Raw genomic sequence first — 15,504 nt, 5'->3', positions numbered from 1 at the left:
GAGGCTGGGCTCGGGCGAGGCGAGATCGCGTCCCTTGCGTAGACGAAGCCTTGACCTGAATTGCGCCCATCAGTCTCTGCAGCTTGCGCTGATGGTGGTTACCAGCCGTGTTTAGGAGTGTTGGGGGTACCCCTAATTACGGTACCCGACAGGACCGTGCTTGCACCACTTATTTTGTTTTTGCAAATGTTTTAGAAATTCTTTTTCAAAGTCTTTTTGCAAACAGTCAAAGGTATATGAATAAGATTTCGAGAAGCATTTTCAAGATTTCAAATTTTCTCCCCCTGTTTCAAATGTTTTTCCTTTGACTTAAACAAAACTCCCCCTCAATGAAATTCTCCTCTTAGAGTTCAAGAGAGTTTTGGATATTAATTTTGAAAGAGGTTATACCAATTTGAAATTATATAAAAAATAAGATACCAATTGAAAAACTTCTTTAATATCAATTGAAAGACTACATTTAAAAACCAATTGAAATTGGTGGTGGTGTGGTCCTTTTGCTTTGGGCTAATACTTTCTCCCCCTTTGGCATGAATCGCCAAAAACAGATACTTTATGAGTGAAACATGAGCCCTTTTTATCTTTTCTCCCCCATTGATAAAAGAAATATAGGTGAAAGATTATACCAATTGGAGGGAGGTGGAATACCGACAAAGGGTAAATAATACCGATGGAGTTGAGTGGAAGCTTTGTTTTTGCCGAATACTCCATTTCCCTTTCAATCTAATACTAATACAAGAAATACTCATGGAAGCACATTAGTCTTAGCCTTGGCACAAGAAGAATAAGAAATATGTATGTGTACCAAATTAAAGAGATATGATCAAAGGATATGTCAATTGAGCTCTATCATTGTTCTATATAATATAGATTGCTCCCCCTAAATATGTGCCTTGAGAGGAATACAAATTTTGGCCTTAAATGCCAAGTGCACATATTTAGGTTAATGAGAACATATCTATATCATAGAAACTGTGAAGTGCAATGTGTCATAATTAAAAGTGTGATGCTCATGACAGACTATGCACTTATGAAAGCATGTGGGAAACATTTTAAGCAATTACCCTTAAAGATTTCAAAGAGACTTAAGGATCCTCCACCTTTGAAACAAAGTTATCTTATCCTCGTTACAAGGTTAAACTTTAAGCTCTTTGACAATAAAATCACTTCACCTAGTTTCAACAAAAATGCATAAAATGCAGGAATGAATTTTTTGAGAGGTTAAACTAGCTATGAAGCAGGGATATGCATAGACATGCTTTCTCTTCCTTTTATACAAGATAAGCAAGGAATGTATAGAAAAGGAAGATTTAGGTACATGTATAAATGAGAGGAAGTAGTTTTACCCTTTTGTACCTTCACATAGAGACACTCTCTTCATTGTGCTTTGTCTTTAGTCTTAGTAACTTAAGACCTATATTCAAGACAGTGTATGGAAATATTTTGCACAAGAGAGGGTTCTACAACTAGTGATCCTTTTCTAAGTCATGGTTACTATATATCAAGTAGATCACAAATTGTATAACTATATCATGAATTCTCCTTTTAACTTAGTGCATATCAAGAGAGATATCGATTGAAATTACATGAGGCACTAAGAAACATAAGTGTTAATTGAAGTTATTCAATGATCAAACAACATATGCGATCAAAAGAACAACATAGGCATTAGATTTTCAACCAAACTTAAAACAGGAGAATCCAGTAAATATGCTACTTTAACATTGAAAGTTACAATCCTTGATAAAGGTGACAATATTTTACCAAGATGGATTGAAATGTAGAAGCATACTTCATGAGAAACTTATTCTCAAATAATCAAGATATAGAAATAGGCTTATAAGGAGAAGCATTATTCATCTTGATCAAGGCTTATAAGGTTTGCAATAAATAACTTATGCCTAGTTATTCTCACAATGAAAAAGATTTAGAATGCTTACTGTCACACCCGGGTTTCGGGGCACCAAGACCCGAGCACGAACATAATCACCAGGTGTGCTGGGACCAAGTCTCACACATATGATGAATCATGGCACAGGATCGAATGTCACATCTTTACTATATAATAGGAGTTCTGTATAAAATAAATAGTTACATTATAAGGAGACAATGGTCCAGCAAACCAAAGTTGACTGGGAGACGACGACCTAGACCTCTCATGAACTCGTCACAGCATCCTCCAAGCGCCTCATCCTGCGGTACCTGTTCTTGACCTGTGGGGGGTGTGAGACAGCAAGAGTGAGCTCACATACGTTCATCGCTCAACAAGTTGTGGGGAATAATGTGCATGAACTCGCCAAAGGTGGGAGCTCACGTGAAGTGTAAGGCTTACCAAAGAGGATGGTTAGAGCTGAGCATTGCTTTTAAAGTTGGTCAAAATTTTATTAGCAATTACTAAGTATAAGTAAATACCAACCCAATTAAGTAGCAGAACAAAAGTAACAACCTCACCTGTGATGCAATGCATATGACAAATTGAGTTTAAGTTCCATAATTTAATCATGTGAGTGTCCGAGCTGCTCATGACCGTGAGCACGGCTAGTATACCAGTTTTACACTCTGCAGAGGTTGCGCATCTTTACCCACAAGTCATGTTACCCATCTTCCCATACACCTCTACCGAGGAGGCGAGGCAGGGTAACACTACGAGGCCTTTACAAAGTTCCACTAGCTTCAGAAAACCCGCTACAGTTTATAGGAAGCTCCAATGCAGGGTTCTTGCCTGACCGCCATCGCAGCAAAATCATCCCAAGGGCCTCCCTACACTGACCACTCCCCTACTGCCCTTGCCCCTTTCGGGTAAGGTAGTCATCCACTAGCTTTCCTAATTAATCAGCCAAGGGCGTCCATAAACCCTTGTGGTAGCACTGTTTTCCCGGGTGGTTCTCCATGTTCCAATTAACATAATGATCTTAACATGAACAATAAATAACAATTGATAACAAAAGTATAATCATGAATAGTGTAATCTTCATACCCAAAACCACATAAAAGCAATAGCAGGTACTACCCAAAAAGTTTAGTGGAGTCAAGGTATAAAGATAATCAAACTAGGGTAACCTGTTGGGTCCCATCAAAATTAACCTATGCAGATCATTATGATTAATCAGAACATGACTGGGTAAAAAGAAGTGATCAAGGGCACAACTTGCCTGGCACTTGAGATTCCAGGTACCAACTTGCTCTTCGGATGACACGTGTCCTCACTGCTAAACGTAGCAATACAGACAAACATGGTATATGCAAAATTAACATTACATCAAACATAAAAATAAACTGCGTAATAATAGTTTACGCGATGCTACGAGATTGAGGGCTCGAGAATCACTACAATTGGAGTCATGGTTGGGAAGGTATGGTTTTTAGAAGACTTATGCAATTTAAGCAATTAAGACTAGACTTTATGTTGATTTAGTAGATCATGTGAGAAAATAATCTAAATAAATAATTAATTCAACTTTAAGTTAAATTATAATATAATTAGGGATCATATTTGAACCAAACTATAATTATAAACATATTAACTTGATTTAGAGAGGTTAATATACTAAACATAGGTTAAATAAATATCTAACTATAAAAGTATGTTCTATGGTACAATTAATGTTGCCATTGCGTAGACAATATTTTTATGAATCTAACGCAATTTGAATGGATCAAATCGGAGTTAAAATGGGTTTAATATGAATTAAACAAGTTTCTTGATTTATTTTTAAACTAAAAATCGTTTTCTGAATTATTTTATCCCTTTTATTCAACACTTGGGCTGTGGACACAATTTACCAGAAGCAAAGGGAGTTCTGCGCACATACTAGGACCACACTGTAATGGTTTTAACACTGACTTGGACGGTGGGTTAGTTTAGGAAAAGACGAGGGTCTCTTTAGAAAGTATTCCAAGCGAAGGGGTATCGGCACACAAGAGCCATTGGATCCGTGATCGAGGGCACGAATTAGATCACGAATCGTTATGCAGCGCCAACCACACGATCCGCAATACATGGTTCAGATCATAAAACATCAGGGTCATCCCGTGGCCACCCATCATCCGATCGACGGCTAGAACCCCATCATCTCAACTTCTAATCGGAACCGTCCCCTGTCCGATTAACGGTCGGTGTCCATTCTTCTTTCCACTACCCAGCACGACGGCGGAGGCGTCCTGCCCACGGCAGCAAGGCTCGCCGGAGCGCACCCAAGCCACGTCTGGTGCACGAATCCTCACCAAAGTGGTTCAACGCGAAGATTAAAGGATGGCGAATCTCATGGATGATTTCTTACCCACAGTTTAGCCGCGCCAGACCCCATCCGCGGCGAAGAGCGAAACCATGGCGGCTAGCCTTCTCTTCCTGGCGGTAGAGCTTCTCTTCTCCCTGCCACGATCCCCCATCCGAGGTAGCCAGGGTCGCATTCGGCGTGCGCACGCGAACCCACACAGCCATCCCCCCGCGGAAGACGGCTCCTGGACACAGTTCACGCCACGCTCGAACTCACTCTCCTTTGCACGATCGTGGGTGGCTCACGGTGAAGGGAGGGATAGACGGCAACCCCGGCGTCCTGCCTTATAGCCCCGAGGCAGGCCGGATCCAGGAGTCCGAGTCCGCGATGGAGCACGTGCTTTGGAGCAGCGACAGGGAGCGCCCGCCATGGATCTCGGTGTCCGGCCCATGCTAAACATTGCTCGTCGATGGCGGCCTCAATGCTCTGCAGAGGTGACGAGGGCCCCGCATTTTATTGATACTGAGTCCGAGGCGGGTGGGCGAATCAACAGGATCACGCGATTTCCTTGGATGTTGTTGGGATTTTGATCTATGGCGTCCGCTGAGGTGGGGAACGTATCAGAGGATAGAGATGACCCAAATGGACGGGCCCCACACGGCAGTGATAAAAAAAAGATAGACGCGCTGTGTGTAAATGTTGGCTGACAGAGAATTGGCCCATGCGGCCGCAGGGGGTAAGAAAATGAGTGGGCCGCGGGCTGAGATTCGGCCCAGGTGACCGTTGGTGTGGCATTTTTATTTTCTTTTTATTTTCTGATTTCTATTTAAAACCAAATCAAATTCAAGTTTGAATTCCAAACTTTTTTTAACCTTTAGATGCACCAAGAAAACACCAGCACGAATGCAAAACTATATATATATATTTGTTTTATTTTAGTTCTTTTATACCTAGTTCCACTCATGAAATAGAGAATAGTTCACATCTCATGAATTTTTAGGAAAATATAATTTATATTGTAGATTATATGTTAAGAAGTAGTTTAATCATAGTTCTTCTATATAAATTCAATCCAAGGATAATTTAGTTTATCTAGGTATCTCTTTATTTTAGTAAAAATATATTAATTTTGGGAGTAGCTACTTCGAATTATGAACATTCTTAAGGAAAGGTGTTTTGATTTAAAATCTTTGGGGAAATTTTACTTACTTTCACAATATTGAACTTTAGGGTGTTACACTTACAACCACACCACGATTGTTTTGAAGATCTCATTATCCAATTTGGTGTTGTTGCTCTTGATGTCTTCCTTTTTCATTTGAGTGTCCTCCCTTTGTAGTTGTCTCTTTTTTCCTTTCAAACTTATTGAAAATACTCAAGAGATATGTTAATAACACAAGGGAGTATATGATGAAGGATGATTTCTTTTAGATAAGGAATATAAACAATTCATCATCCATACATCACATAGACATGAAGTAAAATCCTTAACATAGTGTACATCATTTGAAAAGAGGAATATGCACCTTTTAATCATTTTGATCAATCATAGGAAATTTACTTCTTCATATTGATTTTATTATTACTACTTAAAAGCATATCAATATGAGGACAGATATAGCAAAGGCATGAATTAGATTCTAATGAACAAGTGAAGAATGGGATTGAATGCACATTGAGCTCATTTAAGTCCAATAAAGAGTCTATTCTTAATATGATAATTTATAGTGAATAATTATTGATGGGAACTATATTTGATTAAGAAGATGAGTTCCCATACCTTTGCTTTTACCTTTCTTCCTTTAGGTGAAGAGTAACCCTAAGGCTTGTGGCTTGTATTTACTCTCTTGTAGATTTTCATAAGTAAGCTCAAGAGATATGTCATTAGTAACACAAGCACTAGTTTCCCTTTTTGTAATCATTTTGACAATGAATGAAAAGTAGATTACTAAAGCACAGAAACTTTATAATATGAACTAGATTATTCCATGATGTATGCTCAGTTTTAACTCATAAAACAAGCATAGTTAATTCTTCAAGATTATGGGAATAAATCTAATTCATAACATGGAGAGCGACGAATGAAGAAGAATCATATCCAATTAAAGCAAGAGGCAAAACAACATAAATCATTGGATTGACTTTTCTTTTCATGTTAGATTACGCATCTCCAAAGAGAAACTTATTCTCTACATGTGAGACTACTTAGGTTATTTAGACAAAAACATTAGTCTCACGATTCTAGATATAAAGAGAGATTCCCTTTATAAGTGTCCTAAGGATTTGGATTCCTTACATGACACCTTATTCTTTTAGGAACTTGGAATATCTTTCTATATCTAGAACATGGCAATAATAGGATAATTAGTGTAAAGCATGCCATGAGGTGCTTACAATAATTTAAAGCACGTAGATTGCCATGACATAGAAATGATGAATATACAATCTACCATATGAGAGGAATTTCTTCAAAGAATGGTGACATAATTTAAAAACATTTGAAGTGCTTTCTTTTTCTATGTGACTACACAAGACACATAAGAAATGATAATTTAAGATACTTGCACTTAAAAGCATAATTGTTACCATCCTTTGGCTTTCCTCCATGTTGTAGGCCTTGATTTTTCCGCACAGGATAATTCTTTATTTCCTACAACATCAATATCTTCCCCGAGATGATATGAGTATTAGACATAATAATTCAAAACAACTTTGGGTCAATCTTGGATATATAGATCATTGAAGAATGATAGCTTGAGTTAATAAGATATGAATTGACTCTTTCAAGCACCCCAAGGCTTCATATCATCTCCTTTTCCTGCAAAGCTTGTCAAGCATATTTTGGTACCCATCGCTTGATGGGTCCATCAAAGTTAGTCAATAAAGATTTAGGAACTCAAGAGTCCTTTGTGTTAGCATTTGGTAAACGCATTACCTTTCTAGCACAAGTTGCAATTTTGGGTTGCCTAGTTACATGTGAAATAATTGACAGGCTAGAGATGGGATAGTTACCAATGGGACAATCCTTGCATTGATGTCCCTTCTTTCGGCATATGTAGCAAAGGCGCTCTTCAAGTTTTGAAGATTTCTTCTTTTCTTGTTTCTTGCTTGCTACATGGTTAGTTAATATTTTCTTTTCTAACACTATGCCTTTTTGTTTCAAATAGGGACAAGACTTAATTAAGTGTCCCTTCTTTGAGCATTTAAAACAAAGTTTATCATCCTTGTTAGTAATCAAGTCATTTTTAATATAGGGACATGACCTAATCGAGTGTCCCTTTTCAAAGCATTCACTACACTTCTTACTTCTCTTAGTATGAAGTGTGACTTGATTATTACCTTGGATATTACCTTGCATGGAGGCATGGTTGACGCTTTTGTCAGAGGCATTGATTTTCTTCTTTTGTTCCTTCCTCTTGACAATCCTCAAGTCCTTGACATTTTCTTCAAGGGATTTAGTGCATGCCGCGGTTGTTCCTGTCTCAAGCTTCTTCACCATGTGATCATGGTTATCTTGAGAAGGTTGAGCAATGCACTTCCCTTTAAGTTGTGTCAAGCTTATCTTTAGCCTCTCATTTTCTTCTTTGAGCTTTTGATATGTATCATCTTTTGTTCCTGCAAATTCTAGCTCAAAGGAAGATTTGCTTGTCGACGGACAACAAGCATTAGCACATGGTAATATAGTTTCAATTTGAATACATGTGCATGAGTGAGGTTGTTGGGATTTTAAGTTTTCTATTACAACCTCATGAGCAATGTTTAATATGATATGATCATCCATAAGATTTTCATGAGAATATAGAAGCATATCATATTTTTCTTGAAAAGCTAGATTATCATCTTTTACCTTTTCTACTTGGTCCTTAAGCAAGGCATTCCTATTTACCAATTGAGTGATACATTGTAAAGAGTTATCTTGCTCAAATGAGATAGTTTCATACCTTTGGACCAAATCAACATGAGAGCACTTTAGCTCCTCATGTTCTTTAGTCAACTCGTCAAAGTGTAGCATTTTCATGGAGAGAACATCTTCTAGCATTTGACGAGCTTCGCTTTGCTCTCTCGCTCTTTTTAGAAGTTTGAGCATGACTGCCTTATCTTCTAGGCTTAGATGAGCGTAGAGTTGCATGAAGCTTCTTTCATCCTCATCATCCTCATTTGTGCTTCCGCTATCATTTTCATTAGCCACAGAACATATGTGGGAATCGAAATGGGAAGACAAACCTTTTGGAGAGGTGGATTCATCGTTTGGTCTCCATCGTTCATTTTCTTCTTCTTCCTTAAAAGGGTTAGTTTCACAAGGACTAAAGGAAGTAGAAGCACAAAATGAACTATCATGTTTGGACTCATCAAATTTGATTTTAATTCTAGTTCAAATATCATGCGCATCATGAATAGATTCATTATAATTTGATATGAAGCCATGATAAACTTCATTGCTAAGAGAATTACTTAGGATGTCATAAGCTAGATAGTTTAAGCGTATACATATTTGAGCTTCCTCGGAAGTATTTTTCTTATCATAACTAGGAGGTATAATACTCTTGTATAAGATTTGTTCTAATCGTGGATCTACGGTTCCAAAAGCATTTAGCACTCTAATAGCCCATGAATCATAATTAGAACAATCGGAAAATAATATCTCAAGAGTTACCTCCTTGTTCTCCTTGGTCTTCTTGTTCTTTTGGGATCTTCTTCGAGCCATCACTTCGAGTTGTTAGACTCAATATGAAGTGCCTAGCTTTGATACCAATTGAAAGTCGCCTAGAGGGGGGTGGATAGGTGAAACCTGAAAATTATAATTCTAAATACAAACTGGATCCCTTGATTAGTGATTAGAACAAGATTCACAATTATCGAAGTATAAAACTAAGTCCTTTGCTTGCAACGAGTATTGTTTTCAAAGAGTGCAAAATTTAATCAATAGCAATACTCCTAGAAATGTTAGTAGAGAATAATGCAAGAGGGCTTAGATAAGAAGAGGATAAGCACAAGTTCTTTCTTGCAAGGAGTTGCTTCTCTAAATGAAAATTTAACTTGAAGCAACACAAAATAATATTAGCAAAGAGTAGTGCAAGAGAACTTAGAAAGAGAGAGAACAAACAAATCACAAGCAATAAACACACGAGACACAGGTGATTTGTTTTACCGAGGTTCGACCCTCGAAGGCCTAGTCCCCGTTGAGGAGTCCACTAAGGACGGGTCTCTTTCAACCCTTTCCCTCTCTCTACCGATCCCCTAAGATCGACGAGCTCTTCTTCTTCTCAAGGATCACTTAAGACCCCGCAAGGATCACCACACACTTAGGTGTCTCTTGCTAGCTTTACAAGCCTCCAAAACTTTGGAGGAAGTTCAATGGGAGTCAAAACTCCACGCACAAATGAACGCAAGATGTAGCACACACTTTCTCTCAACGAATCTCACAAGGCACTAGAGCTAAACTCACACGAGAAGCTTTTTTTTGCTTGCTCTCACTTTTGTGGCACTTGTGTGGGTTGTAGTGGTCTAAATCTTGTGTATAGGATGGATCAATGAATAGAGGTGGTTGGGAGGGCTTGAATATGTCAACTATATGACTTGGAATGTTGCTTGGGCACCCTTACCTTGAAGTGGCCGGTTGGGGTGGTATTTATAGCCCTCAACCACCCATATAACCGTTGGGGCGCATCTGCCAGAAATTGCACTGGCGGACGGTCCACAGCTAGGGCCCGGACGGTCCGCGACCCTCCAACGGTAGATTCTGACATCTTCAACGAATACTTCTGATAGATCAACGGTTAGATCAACGGCTATCTGCCTCAGTGACACCATGCGGACGGTCCGCCCTTGGTCTTGGACGGTCCGCGTCAGCTCTATAATTCCTTTTGCTCAACTTGTCACCTTCGGGCTTTTTGGTTCTGCACCGACCGGACGGTCCGCGCCTGAGGCCGGACGGTCCGCGCTTGGTCTCGGACGGTGCTTGCTTTTCCATCGGACGGTCCGTAGTGTAGACTTGCTTTTATGCAATGTTCCTGTCCGAGGGTCACCTTGGTGTCGCGGACGGTCCGCCGCAAGGGCCCGGACGGTCCGCGCTTAGTCTGTTTTTCCAAAAAACTTCTCCTATCCAGAATAATCTACGGTATTCCGGACAGTCGATTTAAATAGTTGTAGATGAACTTATGCACCTGTGAAATGATTCAACTAGAGCAAACTAGTTAGTCCAATTATTTGTGTTGGGCAATTCAACCACCAAAATCATTTAGGAAAAGGTTTGACCCTATTTCCCTTTTAGAGGGCAAGGAAAAAAGAGAAAGACTGCCGCTTCGGCCACCACAGTTGTGCCGAAGGGCAAAAAGGTGAAGGTTCTGACCCGCCAACCACGTTATATTGAACCGACCGTAGTGCCTAAATTTGACGAAGGGGCCTCTTCAACTGCCGAAGCAAGACAAGCTGTTCCGATTGTGCAGAGCGTTGAAGAGCCGGCTGTAGTACTGAAGGTACCTATAGTCGGGCCAGCCGAAGCTAAGAATGATAAGGCCGAAGGGCCACATGTGGAAAAAATAGAGAAAATGCCAGAAATTCTGAGCCCACCAACTGAGGCAAAATTGCCGAAGGTGCAAAAGACTCCTGCCACAACTCCCAAGAGGAGGAGAATGACCAATGTGCTGGACGCTGTCTTGGAGACTACGAAGGCCTTGAGCCCTGGACCTACTAAGAAAAATACTGAAGCTGCCAAAATCCAAGAAGAGGCCGAAGTAGGGCCTTCAGCGCCCGTCGAGACAAAGACTGTCGTGCCTGAAGATAAAGTTGATCAACAAACTGCAGATATCGGCATGGCAGCAAGGCAAGACACGGCAAAGAAAGCAAAACCTTCTGTCCCCGAAGACCTAGTTGAAGATATTGATTACATTTTTCGACATGCTTCGGGGAAAAAATTATCCGAAGAAGAAATCATGGAAGTAAGACATTATGCTCAAAAACTGAAATATTCGAAAGGAGCCTTAGTGTTTAACGACAGTAATGAAGATGATTTCCTATACTGTCTCCTGGACAACAAAGAAATATCCATTTACCGGGAGATAGCTAAGAGTATGAGATTTCCGAAACTTGAAGAAGGTTGTTCGGTTTTGTCGAAGGATGATCTTGCTGATAGCCTGGCGTACAACAGTATAAAGGTATGGAAGTTGACCTTGAAGTTGGGAATGAAGTATTTTATTTGTCATGCTCAATTCTTTCTTCTTTTTTGCAGGGTTTAATTCTTCGTAACGCCTTGAGGGCACAGAAAAGCGCCGAAGACGAAGGTTGTACAATAGCCCTTAACAACCTTCGCTCAGAGGTGATTGAGTTAAGAAACGAAGGTATAGAGAAAGACAAGGTTTTGATTTCATTGGTAAATAAGATAAAAGAAGACGAAGCTCAATACAAAGCTCAAGCTGAAACACAAAAAGCTGAGGTTGAAGACCTTCGGAGACAACTGGCCGAAGCTAATGAGAGGTGCGCACTCGCACATGCTAACCAAGAGATCAGTGAATACTGGAAAAATAAGCTAGAGAAAAATGTTGAAGAACTTCGCGAATCCAAGGAAAGGTGCTTTAAAAATTCCTTGGATTGTGTGAAGAAATTAAAAACTAGCTTCGCCAAAGTGGGCGCCTACTCTGCTGAAGAAAATTTCATACGAGGCGACCCCGAGGGTGTTGTTGAATGGATAAGTGGAGAAGTCGAAGCCTTCGAGGAAATTTTGAGTGATCGCGAGGATATTTGCGCATTTTCCGGTGCACGAGGAATCTCAGCTATTCTGGAGAAGGCCGGATGTGATCACGTTAAGGCTATAGCCCAGGCCGAAGCTGCCTTCTCCATAGACGATACGAAGGATCCTTCAGCTGAAGCAACTTTAATGGGCGGGAAGTTTTATAACGATGTCTGGGTGAATGGTGGCCAAGAGCTGGCCCATGAGATTATAAAAAAGAGTGAAAAAGACACCCACGACGCCCGGGCAGAAGCAAAGCGAGCTGAAGAGGCTGCTGAACGTGAAAGGCGTATAGGTATTGTTTTTTAATTTTTTAGCTTCGGTACTTGCTTTGTGACTTCGAACTAATAAATTTGCCTACTTCAGCTGAATAATCCCCGCCCCCAGAGCCGTACGATCCCCTAGCTGATCCAGAAATTATGGAAGCACTGGATATTATAAGCATGGCAGACTCCATTATCGACGAAGTCGTCGACAAACTCTTGAACGAAGTTGCAGAAAAAGTCCTTAGAGAGGAATAGATTTTATTGTAATAATATTTTGAAATGCTGGATGTATGGAACAATTGAAGGAAGATTAAGCTTCTATTATAACAAAACTATGTAAAATTTGATGTATGTGACATTGAATGGAATATGTAAATTGTTGTAATTTATTCTTTGCGATGCATGAAACATACACACATACCGCTTTTTGAGCCTTTGGCGAAAAAACACCTTTCCTTCTTTTCATGCTTCGTAAAGAAGGAAACCCCTTCTAGAGCAGATCTGATAAAATTGTCATCCGAAGCTTGCTTCGTGCCTTAGCACATTTTCATTCAACGAAGTATTCCCAAAGATTTGCTTCGTATTTGATCTTTCTATTGATGCGATATGATGTATGATGTGATGCTATGCCAAATGATGTGATGATATGATATAATGCAATATGGCGATGCTTTAACACCCACACGTACGCCCACGCTGATACACTGAAGACTCCGCATCCCGTTGGGAACGACTTTTGAGCTTCTTCACCTTCTATTTTGGTGGTATAAGTTCTGCATCCCCTTAGGAACGACTTTTGAACTTCTTCGCCTTGTATTTCGATGGTATAAGTTCTGCATCCCCTTAGGAACGACTTTTGAACTTCTTCGCCTTATATTTCGGCGGTATTTGGCTCTGCATTCCCTTTGGAACGACTTTTGAGCAGAAAACTTACACTACGCTCCCTTAGGAATGACTTTTTGTAGCTTCGTCAATTTTGGCTCTGCATTTCCTTAGGAACGACTTTTGAGCAGAAAACTTACGTTGCGCTCCCTTAGGAGCGACTTTTTGTAGCTTTGTCAATTTTGGCTCTGCATTCCCTTAGGAACGACTTTTGAGCTTCGGATACTACTTCGTTTCTTTAATAATCGTCTTTCGAGCTTCGTAAATTTATGAAGAAGATGTATTTCGTTCTGGTATATGCAAAATTATTACAAGAAGTTGAAACTGAGTTTTTCATTACTTGTTTCTCATACAAAAATTGAAATGGCATAAAAGATAAAAGTACTTCAAAGGTAGGATATTCCTCAGTATATGTGCTTCGATTCTGGTACAGTGTTGTTGATTGTACGAGCTTTGGAGTCCTCCCTGAAGTCGCGTTGCTGTTGAGGGTGCTGGCGCCCTTCTGGCTGCTGGCTTTGGGAATGAGCAGGTGGTAACGATGGTGGCAGTGGAGCTAGGGCCAGAAAGCTTGTGAATGGCTTGCCGAAGCAACAGAGGTTGCAGGTTGATTGCCCACATATTCTGGTATGTAGGGAGAGTAGCACGAAGCGGTATGCAAAACCTGCTTCGGCTGGTTCTGCCGGGCTTCGGCTTCGGTAATCTCTTTTTGCTTCTGAATGGTAATCTGGCACGTTCTTGTAGTGTGGCCCTTGTCTTCTCCATAGAATAAACAATATATTTTCCTAGGCTAATCCCCATACCTTCCTCCGAAGCCCCTGCCGCCTCTGCCCCTTGGAGCTGGTGGCCTGAAGGAGCTTTGCTGCTGTCCTGAAGACTGTGAGCTGTGTTGTGGCCTCTAAAACTGGCTTTATTTGTCATCATTCTGACTAGAGCTGTGAATTGATATGACATGCCTGGGGTGGAGTCTTCCTTCGAAGCCCCTAGTCATCTCCAAAAATCTATAAGCTTCCTCCCTTCTTTGGCAGAAGTCATTATCGGCCCGGATGTACTCATCCATTTATTGAAGTAGCTTCTCCAGAGTTTGAGGGGGTTTCCTGGTGAAGTATTGGGCCGTAGGTCCTGGCCAAAGACCCTTGATCATGGCCTCAATGACGATTTCATTGGGCACCGTTGGCTGAGAGCACCTAGAGGGGGGGGTGAATAGGTGATCCTGTAAAAACTTAAACTTATAGCCACAAAACTTGATTAGGTGTTAGCACAGTTTATGCCAAGTGGCTAGAGAGGAGTCAAAACACAATAACCACAAGAATCCAATCACAGAGATGACACAGTGGTTATCCCGTGGTTCGGCCAAGTACAAAACTTGCCTACTCCACGTTGTGGCGTCCCAACGGACGAGAGTTGCACTCAACTCCTCTCAAGTGATCCAATGATCAACTTGAATACCACGGTGTTCTTGCTTTTCTTTTCTCAATCCCGTTTGCGAGGAATCTCCACAACTTGGAGCCTCTCGCCCTTACAAAAGATGTTCACAGAGAATCACAGAGCAAAGGAGGGATTAGCAACTCACACACGACACAAAGATCACAGCGAATACGCACACACAAGACCCAGACTTGAGCTCAAAAGACTAGCACACTAGAACGGAGCTCAAATCACTAGAATGTCGAACAAGTGCGCGAGATTGATGTGTGAGTGATCAAGAGTGCTCAAGGAATGCTTGGTTTTCTCCTCCATGCGCCAAGGGGTCCCTTTTATAGCCCCAAGGCAGCTAGGAGCCGTTGGGAACAAATCTGGAAGGCCATCTTTGCCTTCTGTCTCGTGGCGCACCGGACAGTCCGGTGCACACCGGACACTGTCCGGTGCCCGATTTGTTTCCATAGAAAGCGAAGCCGACCGTTGCCGACCGTTGCAGATCTGGCGCACCGGACAGTCCGGTGCACACCGGACAGTCCGGTGCTCCCTTCCGACCGTTGGCTCGGCCACGTGTCGCGCGCCGATCGCGCGGCCGACCGTTGGCCCGGCCGACCGTTGGCTCACCGGACAGTCCGGTGCACACCGGACAGTCCGGTGAATTTTAGCCGAAGTCGCCGGAGAAAAACCCGAGAGCGGCTGGTTTGCGCTGCGCTGATCTGGCGCACCGGACACTGTCCGGTGCACACCGGACAGTCCGGTGCCCCAGCCCGAAGCAGCCTTTGGCTGTACACAGCCACTCTCCACTTCTTTTCTTTTCTTCTTTCTCCTGTTTCTAACACTTAGACAAGATGTTAGTACACAAAACTAATGTACTAAGGCTTAGAAACATACCTTTACTTGTGATTTACACTTTGTTCATCCATGAGCATATTTTCACATTTAGGCCCTTGTGTTTGCACTCAATCACCAAAATACTTAGAAATGGCCCAAGGGCACA

The sequence above is a fragment of the Zea mays genome, chromosome 5 (assembly GCF_902167145.1).
Source record: "Zea mays cultivar B73 chromosome 5, Zm-B73-REFERENCE-NAM-5.0, whole genome shotgun sequence".
NCBI classification, from domain to species: Eukaryota; Viridiplantae; Streptophyta; class Magnoliopsida; order Poales; family Poaceae; genus Zea; species Zea mays.
Note: the sequence above shows the minus strand (reverse complement) of the source record.